Below are 25,228 nucleotides of genomic sequence, written 5' to 3' on the forward strand. Positions count from 1 at the left end.
CTAACCAGGCCCAACCCTGCTTAGCTTCCGAGATCAGGCGTGTTTTTTTTTTTTTTTTCTTTTATTATCAAAAATAGTTTACATTTACATTTTATGCATATTTATGTACATTACATTTAAACACATTTTGTAATATGTCATCCCGTTTCCAGGCCTGTACATTTTACTTGCATATTATTTACTTCACAGAAAAACACACAAATCAATAAATTAATAAAATCGAAATCGAATCATAAAAATAAACATCCCTTTTAACCAAAATTCATTCTCACCTCATTCACATCTCCATTTATTATTTCAATAATAGTACTTTCATCCACAAATCCTTTTCTGAACTCGTCTTCTGCAATATAGCCCCATATCTGTCTCACATCTCTTTCTGTTACGTTTTTAAAAACAGTCCATACATCACCAATCCTTTTCTCGTAGTGAGCCTTGTTCCTTCTTATTTTAACTGCATACCTTGCATGGCTCAGTACATAGTTCATAAGGTTTACATTGCATCCCTTCTTTCTTTCATTCACACCAAACAGCCACAGCTTCTTCCATTCCATTCTCTCTGCCCATTCCCCTTTCCAACATTTATTGATTAATTTCTTTATTTTTTCAAAATATCCCCTTAGTTCTTTGCATTCAACAAACTCATGCATACATGTTTCCACTCCCTCCCCACATACATCACATTCCTTTTCAACTTTGCAGTCAAACTTACTTATTATTAGATTATTAAAAATCCGGTTGTGCCTTAGCATGAAATCAAAGTGTTCGCATTCAATGCTATTCCATTTCACTCCCAGATTCTCCCATATGCTCTCCACATCCATTCCATTCATAACTTTGATCCATACTTTCTCTGCAGCCGGTCTCCTTATCTCTTTCCCTCTCATACATTTATAAAACACTCTGGTTTTCACATTTGCCAGTCTCACCTTGCATTCTCCTTCTCCCACATACATCTCTATTTTATCTTCCCCCCTCACCTCGCTCTCTCTCTCAATCATTTCCATCCATTCTTTAGGCATTGCTGTCTTTATTTTCTCTATTACTCCTTTTGCTGTGCCCAGCCATATTTCCTCCCCATTCCCTCTAACTTCATCCACAATAACCTGTGCTCCCGTGAAACCTGGTATGTACTCATACACCATATCCCTTACCTTTCTTATCCCTGCCCTCCATATCACCCTGTTGAAAATAGTTTCTCCCTGTGCCATAATCTTTGGATTTAAAAACACTGGTTGCTCCCATACCTGTCTCACATTCTTGCATTCATACTTCACTCCTCTCAAAAACTCTCCCCATGCTCCAAGCATCTCTTTGTATATTTCAGTCACCCCATCCATCATTCCTTTTTTTAGTTCCATGAGCAATCCACTCTCTCCGCATCCTCCACATTTATTTATTGCATCTCCCAAAAACACCTTCCACACTTGATCCCTTTTATCTTTTAAGTATCTCGCCATCATTTTCACCCTTAGTGCTTTCTTTTTTCCCTCTAAATTAACTAGTTTCAGTCCCCCGTCCTCATACTCATTTTCTAGTACTTTCCTTGCTATTCTAACTCCCTTCCCTTCCCACAAAAAATCGTTTACTATCCCTTCCACCTCTTTCATCACTTTCTCAGGCACATCCATCACATTCATCACATATACCAGCCGACTCATTATGAGCGAATTTACCACTATCACCTTCCCTTTTAGTTTTAATCTTCTTTTCTTCCAAAATCCTAATGTCTTCCTGATACTGTTCACTATCCCTTCATATTGCCTGTCTCTCCCTTCCTTTCCTTTAATTCCTATATTAACTGCTAGCACCTTGAAATAATCTTTGTTTTCCTTCAATCCTGTCTCTTCCATCCCTTCTCTTGTTTCTCCAAAATACATTATTTCAGATTTTTCTATGTTTAGTCGTGCTCCTGATGCCCTGCCATACAGTCCTACGCTTTGTAATACCTCTATCACGCTTTCCTTATCTCTCACTGTCACTGTCGTATCGTCTGCATACTGTTATAGTGTGCTCTCCTTTTCACCCGGTAGCTTTATGCCTTTTATCCTCCTGTTTTGTAGGATGAGCACCGCCAACGGCTCTGCCGACAGTGAGTATAGCAAAGCTGATAGCGGACATCCCTGCCTGACTGACCTTTCCAATCTGAATTCATTTGTTATTATCCCATTGACTTTAATCCTACTGGCTGCTCCCTCGTACAATCTCCCAACCCATCCTATCATCCTACCTCCGAATCCCACCTTCTCTAATACTTTGTTTAAATAACCGTGATCTACTCTATCGAATGCTTTGTTAAGATCTAAACTGACTGCTACCCCTACATTGTTCTCCTTCATGTATGTTATTGTGTCCCTAATACTACTTACTGTGTCCGCTATGTCTCTTCCTGGTATGCTATATGCTTGTGTTTTTCCCACCACTGTCCCTATCACTTCCTTAATCCTGTTTGCTAACACCTTTGCGAATATTTTGTAGTCTCCATTTAACACTGTCAGTGGTCTGTAGTTTTCTAGTTTGTCCCTGCTCCCTTTTTTGTAAATTATGCTAACTAATCCCGTTATAATACTGTGCGGCATTTCTCCCTTCTCCTCTATATTTCTGAATAGTTTCTCTAACACTGGCGCTAGTTCTCCTTTGAATTCTATATAGAATTCTCCTATTATCCCATCTATCCCTGGACTTTTATTTCTCCCTAACCCATTTATTGCTATCTTTATCTCATCCTTACTGATCTCTCCTTCACACATCTCCCTATCCTCATCACTCAATTTAGCATCCATCTGGTTTATCACTTGCTTGCTGCTCTCAGCATCTACCTCCTCTTTCCTATATAACTCTCTATAAAAATCTTCTATTCTTTCCACTATCCCCACAAAGTCGGTTATTTTTTCACCTCTCTTTCCCTCCACTTGCTCAAAATAATTTTTCTCCTGTCTCACCTTCTCTAGCCCTAAGAAATACCCTGTACTTTTTTCTCCCTCTATAGAATATTTAGCTCTACTTCTTATTATTGCTCCTTTACATTTCCTTTTTTCTATTTCTTTTAGTTCGTCTTGCTTCCTTATGTATCCCTCAATGTCATAATTACCCCCTTCCCCTGCTTTCTTCTCTTCTTCCTCTACCTCCTCTTTTAACCTTTTCTCTCTCTCTCTCTCTTTCTTTCCCCGGTTCCTGCTGTGTTTTTTGCTTATGTTCCTTATCCCCTGTTTCAATGTTTCCCACCACCTCCCTGTGTCTTCTTCATACATACTGTCATTCATCTCCCACATTATATATTCTCTCACTTCTTTTTTATATTTTTCATCTTTAAGCAACTGACCATTCATGCACCACACTCCCCCTCCTCTTCTCTTTGTCCCCCCCCCCCCCCTATTGTAAATTTTAACTCCTTATGATCACTATACGTTGTGGTTCTATATTCTATACCTTTTATCCTTTCTGCTATGCTTTTTGTGCTTAATACTAAATCTATCCTACTCTGTTTTAATTCCCCTTTTACCAGTTGTGTTCTTGAGAACGCTCTCCTCTCTGGATTTCTTTCTCTCCATACGTCACTCAGTCCTTTCATACTTTTTAATTTTTTTAATACCTCTCTTGTTGTGTCATTTTTAAAGTGCATGTTTGTTGACACGTCCAGTTTCTCACACCACACATTGAAGTCCCCTACAATCATGCAGTTGTCATCACACATCGTTCCCATCTTTTCAATCATCACCTTTCTTTCTTTCTCCTCATTCGGCATATACACATTTACCAGCTTCATTTCCTCATTCGTATATTCAAATTTGATCCCTATCATCCTCCCATCTCCCTCATCTTCACACCTTCTCACATTCCCTATCACTCCTTTTTTTGTTAATATTGCTACACCCCTCGCATTCCCATCTCCATTATTTGCAAATACTTCTCCCCTCCATTCATCCTCCACCTCTTTCATACATCTCTCATTCCAGTGTGTTTCCTGTAAGCATATTATGTCATAATTACTCTTCCCATATATCTGATGTCTTTTGTTTTTGTTCTTTAGCCCCCTTGCATTTATTGAAATTATTGTTAACATTATTATTATTTTTACTTTCATTTTGTTATTTCCTTAGTTTTACTTTTCTTATTATTCCTCGTATGCCTCTTAGTATTCTGTCTTTTTCTTAGTTGTTTCATTTGTTCCTCTATATCCATGTCTGTTTCGGATCCTACCGTCTGTGGTGTGGTAGTCTCCTCTGCAGTCTCTGTGGGCTTAGCTCCACTCAGTGCATTCTCCGTCCTTCCTGTGTCATCCTCTCGTCGCGTTCTCCCCGGGCCTGCTTCCTCCTTTCCGTCTTGCCTTTCGACAGTCGCCCCCTTCTCTGGCCCTCTCGTCTCCTTCGTTTTGGGACCTTTCTTCTCCACCCCGTCACTCCTCCTGTCTGCCGTCCCTTCTGTCCTCACCTCACGTGCCAGCGCTCCTCTCCTCCTTCCCGCATTCTCCTCCTCGTTGTTTCCTTTCGTTCTCTCCTTCCTTTCCTTCCGGTTCGCTCCATCTTTCTTTCCGCCTTCCGTCTCCTCTGTCGGCATCTCTCCTTCCTGCTTGCCTGCATCCTCTTTCTCTGTCTCCTCCGTTTCTTTTCCGGCTCCCTCCTCCTCACTTTCCATATACTCTGCCTCCCCCTCCTCACTGCCTCCGCTCTCACTTTCTTGTCCACTCTCACTTGTGTTATCTTCTGCCTCACTCTTATTGCATCTGCATTCACTCATAAGGTTCTGGCATAGTTCACATCTCTTCTTCCCCTGCATGCATTCCCTTGCATAATGACCCTGCACTCCACATCTGTTGCAGTGAAATTCAGGGCACTCTCTCATTATGTGCCCTGGTTTAATGCACAACCTGCACACCTTCACCTGCTTATCATGCAGCACCCTGAAGTACTCAGCTCCCAGCGCTGTGTCAAATCTCGCGGAATACGGCAGTGATTGTATTTCATTATTAAATTTTACTTTCAGGAACCTTGTCCCATCAGCTACATTTGTCCCTGGCCACATCCTTCTTTTAATGGGAGATACTGCTGATACTCCCCAGAGTTGTAGCTTTGCCAGTATCTCCCTGTCCTCAATATAAAATGGCAGATTCATGAAAGACACTATTAGCTCGTCATTTACTAGCTCTCTGACGTGCACCCGATTCTCTCCAATCTTAAAGCCTTCCATGAGCCTGTCCTTTCCTTTCGGATGGCTCATCGTCATTTCATATTTTTTTTCGGTTATCTGTCGGCACGCCAGTAGCCCTCCACATAGCTCGCGTACGCAACGCATCAGCTCCATAGCCGTGTCCTCGCCCTCCATCTCTACCATCACTGTATGCTCCCTGTGGTTCCTCTCATTTATTTTGCAGCACTTACCCTGCGTCAGCTCCGTCTCTCCACCGCTGTCACCTCCGTGGGTGTCAGCGGTTAAACTCCGCCGCTCCGTGCTTGTCTCTGCCATTGTCTCGGGAGCACTTCCTAGCAGGCTACGATTCCCCCTCACAGTGCGTCACTGCCGCGGGGGACACACACATACACACAACAAGACAATCACAACACTAATGTCCGGTTGGATTTACATATATGAGGTAGAAAAATAGGGAGATGTAGAGAGAGTACAAGAAAAGCTGGAAAAGAGAGAAAAAAAAAAAGAAAAATAGTTCCTCCGCAGCCACCCGTGGTGGCTTGCTTCCGGGTCGATGGTTGATGTCGTCACTCCGTGGTGCGTTCAAGGGCGTGTTCAGGGTGGTATGGCCGTAAGCGATTAACTCCACCCACAATACCTCCTTTATACATGTGAATCATCACCATCATCAATGGTTCTTCTGTTGCTTTGCAACCATAGAATCTTGAGGTGTGGGTGGGCGGGAGTGTCAATTGTTCCCAAATCAATCTCAAGGTGCAATTTTGTCATAACGTTGCAAGAAAAAAATCATTACAATTTTCAAAAATGACCTTCAGCAATATTGTCAGTGTTTCATATCCAGTTGTTTCCCTGATGCAGAGTAAACTCCCTGCTCTTTCATCGCTCTCTCCAAATAAGACAATTTGAAAATGATATGTTAATAAAACATGAATAAAGTAGTGTTTTGATTAGAAACAAATCTGATGAATGCTCACTTTCACCTTTCAGTAATGATGTGAGGGTTCCATATTCTTTTTTCCTTTGATGAACAGTCTTTCCTGCTCTTTCCAAGAGGTGTCTCCTCAGAAGCAGCAGCAACAGCGCCCTCTGCAAAGAAAAGTCTAAAAAGCTTACAGCACCTGGTATTCCCAGGCGGTCTCCCATCCAAGTACTAACCAGGCCCGACCCTGCTTAGCTTCCGAGATCGGGCGTGTTCAGGGTGGTATGGCCGTAAGCGATTAACTCCACCCACAATACCTCCTTTATACATGTGAATCATCACCATCATCAATGGTTCTTTTGTTGCTTTGCAACCATAGAATCTTGAGGTGTGGGTGGGCGGGGGGGTCAATTGTTCCAAAATCAATCTCAAGGTGCAATTTTGTCATATCGTTGCAAGAAAAAAATCATTACAATTTTCAAAAATGACCTTCAGCAATATTGTCAGTGTTTCATATCCAGTTGTTTCCCTGATGCAGAGTAAACTCCCTGCTCTTTCATCGCTCTCTCCAAATAAGACAATTTGAAAATGATATGTTAATAAAACATGAATAAAGTAGTGTTTTGATTAGAAACAAATCTGATGAATGCTCACTTTCACCTTTCAGTAATGATATGAGGGTTCCATATTCTTTTTTCCTTTGATGAACAGTATTTCCTGCTCTTTCCAAGAGGTGTCTCCTCAGAAGCAGCAGCAACAGCGCCCTCTGCAAAGAAAAGTCTAAAAAGCTTACAGCACCTGGTATTCCCAGGCGGTCTCCCATCCAAGTACTAACCAGGCCCGACCCTGCTTAGCTTCCGAGATCGGGCGTGTTCAGGGTGGTATGGCCGTAAGCGATTAACTCCACCCACAATACCTCCTTTATACATGTGAATCATCACCATCATCAATGGTTCTTCTGTTGCTTTGCAACCATAGAATCTTGAGGTGTGGGTGGGCGGGGGGGTCAATTGTTCCAAAATCAATCTCAAGGTGCAATTTTGTCATATCGTTGCAAGAAAAAAATCATTACAATTTTCAAAAATGACCTTCAGCAATATTGTCAGTGTTTCATATCCAGTTGTTTCCCTGATGCAGAGTAAACTTCCTGCTCTTTCATCGCTCTCTCCAAATAAGACAATTTGAAAATGATATGTTAATAAAACATGAATAAATTAGTGTTTTGATTAGAAACAAATCTGATGAATGCTCACTTTCACCTTTCAGTGATGATGTGAGGGTTCCATATTCTTTTTTCCTTTGATGAACAGTCTTTCCTGCTCTTTCCAAGAGGTGTCTCCTCTGAAGCAGCAGCAACAGCACCCTCTGCAAAGAAAAGTCTAAAAAGCTTACAGCACCTGGTATTCCCAGGCGGTCTCTCATTCAAGTACTAACCAGGCCCGACCCTGCTTAGCTTCCGAGATCGGACGTGTTCAGGGTGGTATGGCCGTAAGCGATTAACTCCACCCACAATACCTCCTTTATACATGTGAATCATCACCATCATCAATGGTTCTTCTGTTGCTTTGCAACCATAGCATCTTGATGTGTGGGTGGGTTGGGGGGGTCAATTGTTCCAAAATCAATCTCAAGGTGCAATTTTGTCATATCGTTGCAAGAAAAAAATCATTACAATTTTCAAAAATGACCTTCAGCAATATTGTCAGTGTTTCATATCCAGTTGTTTCCCTGATGCAGAGTAAACTCCCTGCTCTTTCATCGCTCTCTCCAAATAAGACAATTTGAAAATGATATGTTAATAAAACATGAATAAAGTAGTGTTTTGATTAGAAACAAATCTGATGAATGCTCACTTTCACCTTTCAGTAATGATATGAGGGTTCCATATTCTTTTTTCCTTTGATGAACAGTATTTCCTGCTCTTTCCAAGAGGTGTCTCCTCAGAAGCAGCAGCAACAGCGCCCTCTGCAAAGAAAAGTCTAAAAAGCTTACAGCACCTGGTATTCCCAGGCGGTCTCCCATCCAAGTACTAACCAGGCCCGACCCTGCTTAGCTTCCGAGATCGGGCGTGTTCAGGGTGGTATGGCCGTAAGCGATTAACTCCACCCACAATACCTCCTTTATACATGTGAATCATCACCATCATCAATGGTTCTTCTGTTGCTTTGCAACCATAGAATCTTGAGGTGTGGGTGGGCGGGGGGGTCAATTGTTCCAAAATCAATCTCAAGGTGCAATTTTGTCATATCGTTGCAAGAAAAAAATCATTACAATTTTCAAAAATGACCTTCAGCAATATTGTCAGTGTTTCATATCCAGTTGTTTCCCTGATGCAGAGTAAACTTCCTGCTCTTTCATCGCTCTCTCCAAATAAGACAATTTGAAAATGATATGTTAATAAAACATGAATAAATTAGTGTTTTGATTAGAAACAAATCTGATGAATGCTCACTTTCACCTTTCAGTGATGATGTGAGGGTTCCATATTCTTTTTTCCTTTGATGAACAGTCTTTCCTGCTCTTTCCAAGAGGTGTCTCCTCTGAAGCAGCAGCAACAGCACCCTCTGCAAAGAAAAGTCTAAAAAGCTTACAGCACCTGGTATTCCCAGGTGGTCTCCCATTCAAGTACTAACCAGGCCCAACCCTGCTTAGCTTCCGAGATCAGGCGTGTTTTTTGTTTTTTTTCTTTTATTATCAAAAATAGTTTACATTTACATTTTATGCATATTTATGTACATTACATTTAAACACATTTTGTAATATGTCATCCCGTTTCCAGGCCTGTACATTTTACTTGCATATTATTTACTTCACAGAAAAACACACAAATCAATAAATTAATAAAATCAAAATCGAATCATAAAAATAAACATCCCTTTTAACCAAAATTCATTCTCACCTCATTCACATCTCCATTTATTATTTCAATAATAGTACTTTCATCCACAAATCCTTTTCTGAACTCGTCTTCTGCAATATAGCCCCATATCTGTCTCACATCTCTTTCTGTTACGTTTTTAAAAACAGTCCATACATCACCAATCCTTTTCTCGTAGTGAGCCTTGTTCCTTCTTATTTTAACTGCATACCTTGCATGGCTCAGTACATAGTTCATAAGGTTTACATTGCATCCCTTCTTTCTTTCATTCACACCAAACAGCCACAGCTTCTTCCATTCCATTCTCTCTGCCCATTCCCCTTTCCAACATTTATTGATTAATTTCTTTATTTTTTCAAAATATCCCCTTAGTTCTTTGCATTCAACAAACTCATGCATACATGTTTCCACTCCCTCCCCACATACATCACATTCCTTTTCAACTTTGCAGTCAAACTTACTTATTATTAGATTATTAAAAATCCGGTTGTGCCTTAGCATGAAATCAAAGTGTTCGCATTCAATGCTATTCCATTTCACTCCCAGATTCTCCCATATGCTCTCCACATCCATTCCATTCATAACTTTGATCCATACTTTCTCTGCAGCCGGTCTCCTTATCTCTTTCCCTCTCATACATTTATAAAACACTCTGGTTTTCACATTTGCCAGTCTCACCTTGCATTCTCCTTCTCCCACATACATCTCTATTTTATCTTCCCCCCTCACCTCGCTCTCTCTCTCAATCATTTCCATCCATTCTTTAGGCATTGCTGTCTTTATTTTCTCTATTACTCCTTTTGCTGTGCCCAGCCATATTTCCTCCCCATTCCCTCTAACTTCATCCACAATAACCTGTGCTCCCGTGAAACCTGGTATGTACTCATACACCATATCCCTTACCTTTCTTATCCCTGCCCTCCATATCACCCTGTTGAAAATAGTTTCTCCCTGTGCCATAATCTTTGGATTTAAAAACACTGGTTGCTCCCATACCTGTCTCACATTCTTGCATTCATACTTAACTCCTCTCAAAAACTCTCCCCATGCTCCAAGCATCTCTTTGTATATTTCAGTCACCCCATCCATCATTCCTTTTTTTAGTTCCATGAGCAATCCACTCTCTCCGCATCCTCCACATTTATTTATTGCATCTCCCAAAAACACCTTCCACACTTGATCCCTTTTATCTTTTAAGTATCTCGCCATCATTTTCACCCTTAGTGCTTTCTTTTTTCCCTCTAAATTAACTAGTTTCAGTCCCCCGTCCTCATACTCATTTTCTAGTACTTTCCTTGCTATTCTAACTCCCTTCCCTTCCCACAAAAAATCGTTTACTATCCCTTCCACCTCTTTCATCACTTTCTCAGGCACATCCATCACATTCATCACATATACCAGCCGACTCATTATGAGCGAATTTACCACTATCACCTTCCCTTTTAGTTTTAATCTTCTTTTCTTCCAAAATCCTAATGTCTTCCTGATACTGTTCACTATCCCTTCATATTGCCTGTCTCTCCCTTCCTTTCCTTTAATTCCTATATTAACTCCTAGCACCTTGAAATAATCTTTGTTTTCCTTCAATCCTGTCTCTTCCATCCCTTCTCTTGTTTCTCCAAAATACATTATTTCAGATTTTTCTATGTTTAGTCGTGCTCCTGATGCCCTGCCATACAGTCCTACGCTTTGTAATACCTCTATCACGCTTTCCTTATCTCTCACTGTCACTGTCGTATCGTCTGCATACTGTTATAGTGTGCTCTCCTTTTCACCCGGTAGCTTTATGCCTTTTATCCTCCTGTTTTGTAGGATGAGCACCGCCAACGGCTCTGCCGACAGTGAGTATAGCAAAGCTGATAGCGGACATCCCTGCCTGACTGACCTTTCCAATCTGAATTCATTTGTTATTATCCCATTGACTTTGATCCTACTGGCTGCTCCCTCGTACAATCTCCCAACCCATCCTATCATCCTACCTCCGAATCCCACCTTCTCTAATACTTTGTTTAAATAACCGTGATCTACTCTATCGAATGCTTTGTTAAGATCTAAACTGACTGCTACCCCTACATTGTTCTCCTTCATGTATGTTATTGTGTCCCTAATACTACTTACTGTGTCTGCTATGTCTCTTCCTGGTATGCTATATGCTTGTGTTTTTCCCACCACTGTCCCTATCACTTCCTTAATCCTGTTTGCTAACACCTTTGCGAATATTTTGTAGTCTCCATTTAACACTGTCAGTGGTCTGTAGTTTTCTAGTTTGTCCCTGCTCCCTTTTTTGTAAATTATGCTAACTAATCCCGTTATAATACTGTGCGGCATTTCTCCCTTCTCCTCTATATTTCTGAATAGTTTCTCTAACACTGGCGCTAGTTCTCCTTTGAATTCTATATAGAATTCTCCTATTATCCCATCTATCCCTGGACTTTTATTTCTCCCTAACCCATTTATTGCTATCTTTATCTCATCCTTACTGATCTCTCCTTCACACATCTCCCTATCCTCATCACTCAATTTAGCATCCATCTGGTTTATCACTTGCTTGCTGCTCTCAGCATCTACCTCCTCTTTCCTATATAACTCTCTATAAAAATCTTCTATTCTTTCCACTATCCCCACAAAGTCGGTTATTTTTTCACCTCTCTTTCCCTCCACTTGCTCAAAATAATTTTTCTCCTGTCTCACCTTCTCTAGCCCTAAGAAATACCCTGTACTTTTTTCTCCCTCTATAGAATATTTAGCTCTACTTCTTATTATTGCTCCTTTACATTTCCTTTTTTCTATTTCTTTTAGTTCGTCTTGCTTCCTTATGTATCCCTCAATGTCATAATTACCCCCTTCCCCTGCTTTCTTCTCTTCTTCCTCTACCTCCTCTTTTAACCTTTTCTCTCTCTCTCTCTCTTTCTTTCCCCGGTTCCTGCTGTGTTTTTTGCTTATGTTCCTTATCCCCTGTTTCAATGTTTCCCACCACCTCCCTGTGTCTTCTTCATACATACTGTCATTCATCTCCCACATTATATATTCTCTCACTTCTTTTTTATATTTTTCATCTTTAAGCAACTGACCATTCATGCACCACACTCCCCCTCCTCTTCTCTTTGTCCCCCCCCCCCCCTATTGTAAATTTTAACTCCTTATGATCACTATACGTTGTGGTTCTATATTCTATACCTTTTATCCTTTCTGCTATGCTTTTTGTGCTTAATACTAAATCTATCCTACTCTGTTTTAATTCCCCTTTTACCAGTTGTGTTCTTGAGAACGCTCTCCTCTCTGGATTTCTTTCTCTCCATACGTCACTCAGTCCTTTCATACTTTTTAATTTTTTTAATACCTCTCTTGTTGTGTCATTTTTAAAGTGCATGTTTGTTGACACGTCCAGTTTCTCACACCACACATTGAAGTCCCCTACAATCATGCAGTTGTCATCACACATCGTTCCCATCTTTTCAATCATCACCTTTCTTTCTTTCTCCTCATTCGGCATATACACATTTACCAGCTTCATTTCCTCATTCGTATATTCAAATTTGATCCCTATCATCCTCCCATCTCCCTCATCTTCACACCTTCTCACATTCCCTATCACTCCTTTTTTTGTTAATATTGCTACACCCATCGCATTCCCATCTCCATTATTTGCAAATACTTCTCCCCTCCATTCATCCTCCACCTCTTTCATACATCTCTCATTCCAGTGTGTTTCCTGTAAGCATATTATGTCATAATTACTCTTCCCATATATCTGATGTCTTTTGTTTTTGTTCTTTAGCCCCCTTGCATTTATTGAAATTATTGTTAACATTATTATTATTTTTACTTTCATTTTGTTATTTCCTTAGTTTTACTTTTCTTATTATTCCTTGTATGCCTCTTAGTATTCTGTCTTTTTCTTAGTTGTTTCATTTGTTCCTCTATATCCATGTCTGTTTCGGATCCTACCGTCTGTGGTGTGGTAGTCTCCTCTGCAGTCTCTGTGGGCTTAGCTCCACTCAGTGCATTCTCCGTCCTTCCTGTGTCATCCTCTCGTCGCGTTCTCCCCGGGCCTGCTTCCTCCTTTCCGTCTTGCCTTTCGACAGTCGCCCCCTTCTCTGGCCCTCTCGTCTCCTTCGTTTTGGGACCTTTCTTCTCCACCCCGTCACTCCTCCTGTCTGCCGTCCCTTCTGTCCTCACCTCACGTGCCAGCGCTCCTCTCCTCCTTCCCGCATTCTCCTCCTCGTTGTTTCCTTTCGTTCTCTCCTTCCTTTCCTTCCGGTTCGCTCCATCTTTCTTTCCGCCTTCCGTCTCCTCTGTCGGCATCTCTCCTTCCTGCTTGCCTGCATCCTCTTTCTCTGTCTCCTCCGTTTCTTTTCCGGCTCCCTCCTCCTCACTTTCCATATACTCTGCCTCCCCCTCCTCACTGCCTCCGCTCTCACTTTCTTGTCCACTCTCACTTGTGTTATCTTCTGCCTCACTCTTATTGCATCTGCATTCACTCATAAGGTTCTGGCATAGTTCACATCTCTTCTTCCCCTGCATGCATTCCCTTGCATAATGACCCTGCACTCCACATCTGTTGCAGTGAAATTCAGGGCACTCTCTCATTATGTGCCCTGGTTTAATGCACAACCTGCACACCTTCACCTGCTTATCATGCAGCACCCTGAAGTACTCAGCTCCCAGCGCTGTGTCAAATCTCGCGGAATACGGCAGTGATTGTATTTCATTATTAAATTTTACTTTCAGGAACCTTGTCCCATCAGCTACATTTGTCCCTGGCCACATCCTTCTTTTAATGGGAGATACTGCTGATACTCCCCAGAGTTGTAGCTTTGCCAGTATCTCCCTGTCCTCAATATAAAATGGCAGATTCATGAAAGACACTATTAGCTCGTCATTTACTAGCTCTCTGACGTGCACCCGATTCTCCCCAATCTTAAAGCCTTCCATGAGCCTGTCCTTTCCTTTCGGATGGCTCATCGTCATTTCATATTTTTTTTCGGTTATCTGTCGGCACGCCAGTAGCCCTCCACATAGCTCGCGTACGCAACGCATCAGCTCCATAGCCGTGTCCTCGCCCTCCATCTCTACCATCACTGTATGCTCCCTGTGGTTCCTCTCATTTATTTTGCAGCACTTACCCTGCGTCAGCTCCGTCTCTCCACCGCTGTCACCTCCGTGGGTGTCAGCGGTTAAACTCCGCCGCTCCGTGCTTGTCTCTGCCATTGTCTCGGGAGCACTTCCTAGCAGGCTACGATTCCCCCTCACAGTGCGTCACTGCCGCGGGGGACACACACATACACACAACAAGACAATCACAACACTAATGTCCGGTTGGATTTACATATATGAGGTAGAAAAATAGGGAGATGTAGAGAGAGTACAAGAAAAGCTGGAAAAGAGAGAAAAAAAAAAAAGAAAAATAGTTCCTCCGCAGCCACCCGTGGTGGCTTGCTTCCGGGTCGATGGTTGATGTCGTCACTCCGTGGTGCGTTCAAGGGCGTGTTCAGGGTGGTATGGCCGTAAGCGATTAACTCCACCCACAATACCTCCTTTATACATGTGAATCATCACCATCATCAATGGTTCTTCTGTTGCTTTGCAACCATAGAATCTTGAGGTGTGGGTGGGCGGGAGTGTCAATTGTTCCAAAATCAATCTCAAGGTGCAATTTTGTCATAACGTTGCAAGAAAAAAATCATTACAATTTTCAAAAATGACCTTCAGCAATATTGTCAGTGTTTCATATCCAGTTGTTTCCCTGATGCAGAGTAAACTCCCTGCTCTTTCATCGCTCTCTCCAAATAAGACAATTTGAAAATGATATGTTAATAAAACATGAATAAAGTAGTGTTTTGATTAGAAACAAATCTGATGAATGCTCACTTTCACCTTTCAGTAATGATATGAGGGTTCCATATTCTTTTTTCCTTTGATGAACAGTATTTCCTGCTCTTTCCAAGAGGTGTCTCCTCAGAAGCAGCAGCAACAGCGCCCTCTGCAAAGAAAAGTCTAAAAAGCTTACAGCACCTGGTATTCCCAGGCGGTCTCCCATCCAAGTACTAACCAGGCCCGACCCTGCTTAGCTTCCGAGATCGGGCGTGTTCAGGGTGGTATGGCCGTAAGCGATTAACTCCACCCACAATACCTCCTTTATACATGTGAATCATCACCATCATCAATGGTTCTTCTGTTGCTTTGCAACCATAGAATCTTGAGGTGTGGGTGGGCAGGAGGGTCAATTGTTCCAAAATCAATCTCAAGGTGCAATTTTGTCATATCGTTGCAAGAAAAAAATCATTACAATTTTCAAAAATGACCTTCAGCAATATTGTCAGTGTTTCATATCCAGTTGTTTCCCTGATGCAGAGTAAACTTCCTGCTCTTTCATCGCTCTCTCCAAATAAGACAATTTGAAAATGATATGTTAATAAAACATGAATAAATTAGTGTTTTGATTAGAAACAAATCTGATGAATGCTCACTTTCACCTTTCAGTGATGATGTGAGGGTTCCATATTCTTTTTTCCTTTGATGAACAGTATTTCCTGCTCTTTCCAAGAGGTGTCTCCTCAGAAGCAGCAGCAACAGCGCCCTCTGCAAAGAAAAGTCTAAAAAGCTTACAGCACCTGGTATTCCCAGGTGGTCTCCCATTCAGGTACTAACCAGGCCCAACCCTGCTTAGCTTCCGAGATCAGACGAGATCGGGCGTGTTCAGGGTGGTATGGCCGTAAGCGATTAACTCCACCCACAATACCTCCTTTATACATGTGAATCATCACCATCATCAATGGTTCTTCTGTTGCTTTGCAACCATAGAATCTTGAGGTGTGGGTGGGCGGGGGGGTCAATTGTTCCAAAATCAATCTCAAGGTGCAATTTTGTCAAATCGTTGCAAGAAAAAAATCATTACAATTTTCAAAAATGACCTTCAGCAATATTGTCAGTGTTTCATATCCAGTTGTTTCCCTGATGCAGAGTAAACTTCCTGCTCTTTCATCGCTCTCTCCAAATAAGACAATTTGAAAATGATATGTTAATAAAACATGAATAAATTAGTGTTTTGATTAGAAACAAATCTGATGAATGCTCACTTTCACCTTTCAGTGATGATGTGAGGGTTCCATATTCTTTTTTCCTTTGATGAACAGTCTTTCCTGCTCTGTCCAAGAGGTGTCTCCTCTGAAGCAGCAGCAACAGCACCCTCTGCAAAGAAAAGTCTAAAAAGCTTACAGCACCTGGTATTCCCAGGTGGTCTCCCATTCAAGTACTAACCAGGCCCAACCCTGCTTAGCTTCCGAGATCGGGCGTGTTTTTTGTTTTTTTTTCTTTTATTATCAAAAATAGTTTACATTTACATTTTATGCATATTTATGTACATTACATTTAAACACATTTTGTAATATGTCATCCCGTTTCCAGGCCTGTACATTTTACTTGCATATTATTTACTTCACAGAAAAACACACAAATCAATAAATTAATAAAATCAAAATCGAATCATAAAAATAAACATCCCTTTTAACCAAAATTCATTCTCACCTCATTCACATCTCCATTTATTATTTCAATAATAGTACTTTCATCCACAAATCCTTTTCTGAACTCGTCTTCTGCAATATAGCCCCATATCTGTCTCACATCTCTTTCTGTTACGTTTTTAAAAACAGTCCATACATCACCAATCCTTTTCTCGTAGTGAGCCTTGTTCCTTCTTATTTTAACTGCATACCTTGCATGGCTCAGTACATAGTTCATAAGGTTTACATTGCATCCCTTCTTTCTTTCATTCACACCAAACAGCCACAGCTTCTTCCATTCCATTCTCTCTGCCCATTCCCCTTTCCAACATTTATTGATTCATTTCTTTATTTTTTCAAAATATCCCCTTAGTTCTTTGCATTCAACAAACTCATGCATACATGTTTCCACTCCCTCCCCACATACATCACATTCCTTTTCAACTTTGCAGTCAAACTTACTTATTATTAGATTATTAAAATCCGGTTGTGCCTTAGCATGAAATCAAAGTGTTTGCATTCAATGCTATTCCATTTCACTCCCAGATTCTCCCATATGCTCTCCACATCCATTCCATTCATAACTTTGATCCATACTTTCTCTGCAGCCGGTCTCCTTATCTCTTTCCCTCTCATACATTTATAAAACACTCTGGTTTTCACATTTGCCAGTCTCACCTTGCATTCTCCTTCTCCCACATACATCTCTATTTTATCTTCCCCCCTCACCTCGCTCTCTCTCTCAATCATTTCCATCCATTCTTTAGGCATTGCTGTCTTTATTTTCTCTATTACTCCTTTTGCTGTGCCCAGCCATATTTCCTCCCCATTCCCTCTAACTTCATCCACAATAACCTGTGCTCCCGTGAAACCTGGTATGTACTCATACACCATATCCCTTACCTTTCTTATCCCTGCCCTCCATATCACCCTGTTGAAAATAGTTTCTCCCTGTGCCATAATCTTTGGATTTAAAAACACTGGTTGCTCCCATACCTGTCTCACATTCTTGCATTCATACTTCACTCCTCTCAAAATCTCTCCCCATGCTCCAAGCATCTCTTTGTATATTTCAGTCACCCCATCCATCATTCCTTTTTTTAGTTCCATGAGCAATCCACTCTCTCCGCATCCTCCACATTTATTTATTGCATCTCCCAAAAACACCTTCCACACTTGATCCCTTTTATCTTTTAAGTATCTCGCCATCATTTTCACCCTTAGTGCTTTCTTTTTTCCCTCTAAATTAACTAGTTTCAGTCCCCCGTCCTCATACTCATTTTCTAGTACTTTCCTTGCTATTCTAACTCCCTTCCCTTCCCACAAAAAATCGTTTACTATCCCTTCCACCTCTTTCATCACTTTCTCAGGCACATCCATCACATTCATCACATATACCAGCCGACTCATTATGAGCGAATTTACCACTATCACCTTCCCTTTTAGTTTTAATCTTCTTTTCTTCCAAAATCCTAATGTCTTCCTGATACTGTTCACTATCCCTTCATATTGCCTGTCTCTCCCTTCCTTTCCTTTAATTCCTATATTAACTCCTAGCACCTTGAAATAATCTTTGTTTTCCTTCAATCCTGTCTCTTCCATCCCTTCTCTTGTTTCTCCAAAATACATTATTTCAGATTTTTCTATGTTTAGTCGTGCTCCTGATGCCCTGCCATACAGTCCTACGCTTTGTAATACCTCTATCACGCTTTCCTTATCTCTCACTGTCACTGTCGTATCGTCTGCATACTGTTATAGTGTGCTCTCCTTTTCACCCGGTAGCTTTATGCCTTTTATCCTCCTTTTTTGTAGGATGAGCACCGCCAACGGCTCTGCCGACAGTGAGTATAGCAAAGCTGATAGCGGACATCCCTGCCTGACTGACCTTTCCAATCTGAATTCATTTGTTATTATCCCATTGACTTTGATCCTACTGGCTGCTCCCTCGTACAATCTCCCAACCCATCCTATCATCCTACCTCCGAATCCCACCTTCTCTAATACTTTGTTTAAATAACCATGATCTACTCTATCGAATGCTTTGTTAAGATCTAAACTGACTGCTACCCCTACATTGTTCTCCTTCATGTATGTTATTGTGTCCCTAATAATACTTACTGTGTCCGCTATGTCTCTTCCTGGTATGCTATATGCTTGTGTTTTTCCCACCACTGTCCCTATCACTTCCTTAATCCTGTTTGCTAACACCTTTGCGAATATTTTGTAGTCTCCATTTAACACTGTCAGTGGTCTGTAGTTTTCTAGTTTGTCCCTGCTCCCTTTTTTGTAAATTATGCTAACTAATCCCGTTATAATACTGTGCGGCATTTCTCCCTTCTCCTCTATATTTCTGAATAGTTTCTCTAACACTGGCGCTAGTTCTCCTTTGAATTCTATATAGAATTCTCCTATTATCCCATCTATCCCTGGACTTTTATTTCTCCCTAACCCATTTATTGCTATCTTTATCTCATCCTTACTGATCTCTCCTTCACACATCTCCCTATCCTCATCACTCAATTTAGCATCCATCTGGTTTATCACTTACTTGCTGCTCTCAGCATCTACCTCCTCTTTCCTATATAACTCTCTATAAAAATCTTCTATTCTTTCCACTATCCCCACAAAGTCGGTTATTTTTTCACCTCTCTTTCCCTCCACTTGCTCAAAATAATTTTTCTCCTGTCTCACCTTCTCTAGCCCTAAGAAATACCCTGTACTTTTTTCTCCCTCTATAGAATATTTAGCTCTACTTCTTATTATTGCTCCTTTACATTTCCTTTTTTCTATTTCTTTTAGTTCGTCTTGCTTCCTTATGTATCCCTCAATGTCATAATTACCCCCTTCCCCTGCTTTCTTCTCTTCTTCCTCTACCTCCTCTTTTAACCTTTTCTCTCTCTCTCTCTCTTTCTTTCCCCGGTTCCTGCTGTGTTTTTTGCTTATGTTCCTTATCCCCTGTTTCAATGTTTCCCACCACCTCCCTGTGTCTTCTTCATACATACTGTCATTCATCTCCCACATTATATATTCTCTCACTTCTTTTTTATATTTTTCATCTTTAAGCAACTGACCATTCATGCACCACACTCCCCCTCCTCTTCTCTTTGTCCCCCCCCCCCTATTGTAAATTTTAACTCCTTATGATCACTATACGTTGTGGTTCTATATTCTATACCTTTTATCCTTTCTGCTATGCTTTTTGTGCTTAATACTAAATCTATCCTACTCTGTTTTAATTCCCCTTTTACCAGTTGTGTTCTTGAGAACGCTCTCCTCTCTGGATTTCTTTCTCTCCATACGTCACTCAGTCCTTTCATACTTTTTAATTTTTTTAATACCTCTCTTGTTGTGTCATTTTTAAAGTGCATGTTTGTTGACACGTCCAGTTTCTCACACCACACATTGAAGTCCCCTACAATCATGCAGTTGTCATCACACATCGTTCCCATCTTTTCAATCATCACCTTTCTTTCTTTCTCCTCATTCGGCATATACACATTTACCAGCTTCATTTCCTCATTCGTATATTCAAATTTGATCCCTATCATCCTCCCATCTCCCTCATCTTCACACCTTCTCACATTCCCTATCACTCCTTTTTTTGTTAATATTGCTACACCCCTCGCATTCCCATCTCCATTATTTGCAAATACTTCTCCCCTCCATTCATCCTCCACCTCTTTCATACATCTCTCATTCCAGTGTGTTTCCTGTAAGCATATTATGTCATAATTACTCTTCCCATATATCTGATGTCTTTTGTTTTTGTTCTTTAGCCCCCTTGCATTTATTGAAATTATTGTTAACATTATTATTATTTTTACTTTCATTTTGTTATTTCCTTAGTTTTACTTTTCTTATTATTCCTCGTATGCCTCTTAGTATTCTGTCTTTTTCTTAGTTGTTTCATTTGTTCCTCTATATCCATGTCTGTTTCGGATCCTACCGTCTGTGGTGTGGTAGTCTCCTCTGCAGTCTCTGTGGGCTTAGCTCCACTCAGTGCATTCTCCGTCCTTCCTGTGTCATCCTCTCGTCGCGTTCTCCCCGGGCCTGCTTCCTCCTTTCCGTCTTGCCTTTCGACAGTCGCCCCCTTCTCTGGCCCTCTCGTCTCCTTCGTTTTGGGACCTTTCTTCTCCACCCCGTCACTCCTCCTGTCTGCCGTCCCTTCTGTCCTCACCTCACGTGCCAGCGCTCCTCTCCTCCTTCCCGCATTCTCCTCCTCGTTGTTTCCTTTCGTTCTCTCCTTCCTTTCCTTCCGGTTCGCTCCATCTTTCTTTCCGCCTTCCGTCTCCTCTGTCGGCATCTCTCCTTCCTGCTTGCCTGCATCCTCTTTCTCTGTCTCCTCCGTTTCTTTTCCGGCTCCCTCCTCCTCACTTTCCATATACTCTGCCTCCCCCTCCTCACTGCCTCCGCTCTCACTTTCTTGTCCACTCTCACTTGTGTTATCTTCTGCCTCACTCTTATTGCATCTGCATTCACTCATAAGGTTCTGGCATAGTTCACATCTCTTCTTCCCCTGCATGCATTCCCTTTCATAATGACCCTGCACTCCACATCTGTTGCAGTGAAATTCAGGGCACTCTCTCATTATGTGCCCTGGTTTAATGCACAACCTGCACACCTTCACCTGCTTATCATGCAGCACCCTGAAGTACTCAGCTCCCAGCGCTGTGTCAAATCTCGCGGAATACGGCAGTGATTGTATTTCATTATTAAATTTTACTTTCAGGAACCTTGTCCCATCAGCTACATTTGTCCCTGGCCACATCCTTCTTTTAATGGGAGATACTGCTGATACTCCCCAGAGTTGTAGCTTTGCCAGTATCTCCCTGTCCTCAATATAAAATGGCAGATTCATGAAAGACACTATTAGCTCGTCATTTACTAGCTCTCTGACGTGCACCCGATTCTCCCCAATCTTAAAGCCTTCCATGAGCCTGTCCTTTCCTTTCGGATGGCTCATCGTCATTTCATATTTTTTTTCGGTTATCTGTCGGCACGCCAGTAGCCCTCCACATAGCTCGCGTACGCAACGCATCAGCTCCATAGCCGTGTCCTCGCCCTCCATCTCTACCATCACTGTCTGCCCCCTGTGGTTCCTCTCATTTATTTTGCAGCACTTACCCTGCGTCAGCTCCGTCTCTCCACCGCTGTCACCTCCGTGGGTGTCAGCGGTTAAACTCCGCCGCTCCGTGCTTGTCTCTGCCATTGTCTCGGGAGCACTTCCTAGCAGGCTACGATTCCCCCTCACAGTGCGTCACTGCCGCGGGGGACACACACATACACACAACAAGACAATCACAACACTAATGTCCGGTTGGATTTACATATATGAGGTAGAAAAATAGGGAGATGTAGAGAGAGTAGAAGAAAAGCTGGAAAAGAGAAAAAAAAAAAAAAGAAAAATAGTTCCTCCGCAGCCACCCGTGGTGGCTTGCTTCCGGGTCGATGGTTGATGTCGTCACTCCGTGGTGCGTTCAAGGGCGTGTTCAGGGTGGTATGGCCGTAAGCGATTAACTCCACCCACAATACCTCCTTTATACATGTGAATCATCACCATCATCAATGGTTCTTCTGTTGCTTTGCAACCATAGAATCTTGAGGTGTGGGTGGGCGGGAGTGTCAATTGTTCCAAAATCAATCTCAAGGTGCAATTTTGTCATAACGTTGCAAGAAAAAAATCATTACAATTTTCAAAAATGACCTTCAGCAATATTGTCAGTGTTTCATATCCAGTTGTTTCCCTGATGCAGAGTAAACTCCCTGCTCTTTCATCGCTCTCTCCAAATAAGACAATTTGAAAATGATATGTTAATAAAACATGAATAAAGTAGTGTTTTGATTAGAAACAAATCTGATGAATGCTCACTTTCACCTTTCAGTAATGATGTGAGGGTTCCATATTCTTTTTTTCCTTTGATGAACAGTCTTTCCTGCTCTTTCCAAGAGGTGTCTCCTCTGAAGCAGCAGCAACAGCACCCTCTGCAAAGAAAAGTCTAAAAAGCTTACAGCACCTGGTATTCCCAGGCGGTCTCTCATTCAAGTACTAACCAGGCCCGACCCTGCTTAGCTTCCGAGATCGGACGTGTTCAGGGTGGTATGGCCGTAAGCGATTAACTCCACCCACAATACCTCCTTTATACATGTGAATCATCACCATCATCAATGGTTCTTCTGTTGCTTTGCAACCATAGCATCTTGAGGTGTGGGTGGGTGGGAGGGTCAATTGTTCCAAAATCAATCTCAAGGTGCAATTTTGTCATATCGTTGCAAGAAAAAAATCATTACAATTTTCAAAAATGACCTTCAGCAATATTGTCAGTGTTTCATATCCAGTTGTTTCCCTGATGCAGAGTAAACTCCCTGCTCTCTCATCGATCTCTCCAAATAAGACAATTTGAAAATGATATGTTAATAAAACATGAAAAAAGTAGTGTTTTGATTAGAAACAAATCTGATGAATGCTCACTTTCACCTTTCAGTGATGATGTGAGGGTTCCATATTCTTTTTTCCTTTGATGAACAGTCTTTCCTGCTCTTTCCAAGAGGTGTCTCCTCTGAAGCAGCAGCAACAGCGCCCTCTGCAAAGAAAAGTCTAAAAAGCTTACAGCACCTGGTATTCCCAGGCGGTCTCCCATTCAAGTACTAACCAGGCCCGACCCTGCTTAGCTTCCGAGATCGGACGAGATCGGGCGTGTTCAGGGTGGTATGGCCGTAAGCGATTAACTCCACCCACAATACCTCCTTTATACATGTGAATCATCACCATCATCAATGGTTCTTCTGTTGCTTTGCAACCATAGCATCTTGAGGTGTGGGTGGGCGGGAGGGTCAATTGTTCCAAAATCAATCTCAAGGTGCAATTTTGTCATATCGTTGCAAGAAAAAAATCATTACAATTTTCAAAAATGACCTTCAGCAATATTGTCAGTGTTTCATATCCAGTTGTTTCCCTGATGCAGAGTAAACTCCCTGCTCTCTCATCGCTCTCTCCAAATAAGACAATTTGAAAATGATATGTTAATAAAACATGAATAAAGTAGTGTTTTGATTAGAAACAAATCTGATGAATGCTCACTTTCACCTTTCAGTGATGATGTGAGGGTTCCATATTCTTTTTTCCTTTGATGAACAGTCTTTCCTGCTCTTTCCAAGAGGTGTCTCCTCTGAAGCAGCAGCAACAGCGCCCTCTGCAAAGAAAAGTCTAAAAAGCTTACAGCACCTGGTATTCCCAGGCGGTCTCCCATTCAAGTACTAACCAGGCCCGACCCTGCTTAGCTTCCGAGATCGGACGAGATCGGGCGTGTTCAGGGTGGTATGGCCGTAAGCGATTAACTCCACCCACAATACCTCCTTTATACATGTGAATCATCACCATCATCAATGGTTCTTCTGTTGCTTTGCAACCATAGCATCTTGAGGTGTGGGTGGGCGGGAGGGTCAATTGTTCCAAAATCAATCTCAAGGTGCAATTTTGTCATATCGTTGCAAGAAAAAAATCATTACAATTTTCAAAAATGACCTTCAGCAATATTGTCAGTGTTTCATATCCAGTTGTTTCCCTGATGCAGAGTAAACTCCCTGCTCTCTCATCGCTCTCTCCAAATAAGACAATTTGAAAATGATATGTTAATAAAACATGAATAAAGTAGTGTTTTGATTAGAAACAAATCTGATGAATGCTCACTTTCACCTTTCAGTGATGATGTGAGGGTTCCATATTCTTTTTTCCTTTGATGAACAGTCTTTCCTGCTCTTTCCAAGAGGTGTCTCCTCTGAAGCAGCAGCAACAGCGCCCTCTGCAAAGAAAAGTCTAAAAAGCTTACAGCACCTGGTATTCCCAGGCGGTCCCCCATTCAAGTACTAACCAGGCCCGACCCTGCTTAGCTTCCGAGATCGGACGAGATCGGGCGTGTTCAGGGTGGTATGGCCGTAAGCGATTAACTCCACCCACAATACCTCCTTTATACATGTGAATCATCACCATCATCAATGGTTCTTCTGTTGCTTTGCAACCATAGCATCTTGAGGTGTGGGTGGGCGGGAGGGTCAATTGTTCCAAAATCAATCTCAAGGTGCAATTTTGTCATATCGTTGCAAGAAAAAAATCATTACAATTTTCAAAAATGACCTTCAGCAATATTGTCAGTGTTTCATATCCAGTTGTTTCCCTGATGCAGAGTAAACTCCCTGCTCTCTCATCGCTCTCTCCAAATAAGACAATTTGAAAATGATATGTTAATAAAACATGAATAAAGTAGTGTTTTGATTAGAAACAAATCTGATGAATGCTCACTTTCACCTTTCAGTGATGATGTGAGGGTTCCATATTCTTTTTTCCTTTGATGAACAGTCTTTCCTGCTCTTTCCAAGAGGTGTCTCCTCTGAAGCAGCAGCAACAGCGCCCTCTGCAAAGAAAAGTCTAAAAAGCTTACAGCACCTGGTATTCCCAGGCGGTCTCCCATTCAAGTACTAACCAGGCCCGACCCTGCTTAGCTTCCGAGATCGGACGAGATCGGGCGTGTTCAGGGTGGTATGGCCGTAAGCGATTAACTCCACCCACAATACCTCCTTTATACATGTGAATCATCACCATCATCAATGGTTCTTCTGTTGCTTTGCAACCATAGCATCTTGAGGTGTGGGTGGGCGGGAGGGTCAATTGTTCCAAAATCAATCTCAAGGTGCAATTTTGTCATATCGTTGCAAGAAACAAATCATTACAATTTTCAAAAATGACCTTCAGCAATATTGTCAGTGTTTCATATCCAGTTGTTT

The 25,228-nt window shown here is 41.7% G+C and overlaps 5 non-coding genes and 6 pseudogenes across 5 annotated transcripts; all 11 read right to left on the reverse strand.

The window, feature by feature from the left end:
• Nucleotides 1–6,254: 6,254 nt before the first annotated feature.
• On the reverse strand, nt 6,255–6,363 carry LOC138409382 (5S ribosomal RNA; annotated as a pseudogene).
• A 490-nt stretch (nt 6,364–6,853) lies between these two features.
• LOC138409384 (5S ribosomal RNA) lies at nt 6,854–6,962 on the reverse strand (annotated as a pseudogene).
• A 490-nt stretch (nt 6,963–7,452) lies between these two features.
• LOC138409872 (5S ribosomal RNA) lies at nt 7,453–7,561 on the reverse strand (annotated as a pseudogene).
• Nucleotides 7,562–8,052: 491 nt separating this feature from the next.
• On the reverse strand, nt 8,053–8,161 carry LOC138409385 (5S ribosomal RNA; annotated as a pseudogene).
• A 6,787-nt stretch (nt 8,162–14,948) lies between these two features.
• On the reverse strand, nt 14,949–15,057 carry LOC138409386 (5S ribosomal RNA; annotated as a pseudogene).
• Nucleotides 15,058–15,547: 490 nt separating this feature from the next.
• LOC138408116 (5S ribosomal RNA) lies at nt 15,548–15,666 on the reverse strand. The gene has a single exon (XR_011241434.1). It is a non-coding gene; the product is annotated as a 5S ribosomal RNA (ribosomal RNA).
• Nucleotides 15,667–22,452: 6,786 nt separating this feature from the next.
• Nucleotides 22,453–22,561, reverse strand: LOC138409874 (5S ribosomal RNA; annotated as a pseudogene).
• Nucleotides 22,562–23,051: 490 nt separating this feature from the next.
• On the reverse strand, nt 23,052–23,170 carry LOC138410189 (5S ribosomal RNA). The gene has a single exon (XR_011242985.1). It is a non-coding gene; the product is annotated as a 5S ribosomal RNA (ribosomal RNA).
• A 490-nt stretch (nt 23,171–23,660) lies between these two features.
• LOC138410190 (5S ribosomal RNA) lies at nt 23,661–23,779 on the reverse strand. The gene has a single exon (XR_011242986.1). It is a non-coding gene; the product is annotated as a 5S ribosomal RNA (ribosomal RNA).
• A 490-nt stretch (nt 23,780–24,269) lies between these two features.
• LOC138408154 (5S ribosomal RNA) lies at nt 24,270–24,388 on the reverse strand. The gene has a single exon (XR_011241472.1). It is a non-coding gene; the product is annotated as a 5S ribosomal RNA (ribosomal RNA).
• Nucleotides 24,389–24,878: 490 nt separating this feature from the next.
• On the reverse strand, nt 24,879–24,997 carry LOC138410191 (5S ribosomal RNA). The gene has a single exon (XR_011242987.1). It is a non-coding gene; the product is annotated as a 5S ribosomal RNA (ribosomal RNA).
• Between the last annotated feature and the right edge of the window lie 231 nt (nt 24,998–25,228).

Source organism: Paralichthys olivaceus, chromosome 5 (assembly GCF_024713975.1).
Source record: "Paralichthys olivaceus isolate ysfri-2021 chromosome 5, ASM2471397v2, whole genome shotgun sequence".
NCBI lineage: Eukaryota > Metazoa > Chordata > Actinopteri > Pleuronectiformes > Paralichthyidae > Paralichthys > Paralichthys olivaceus.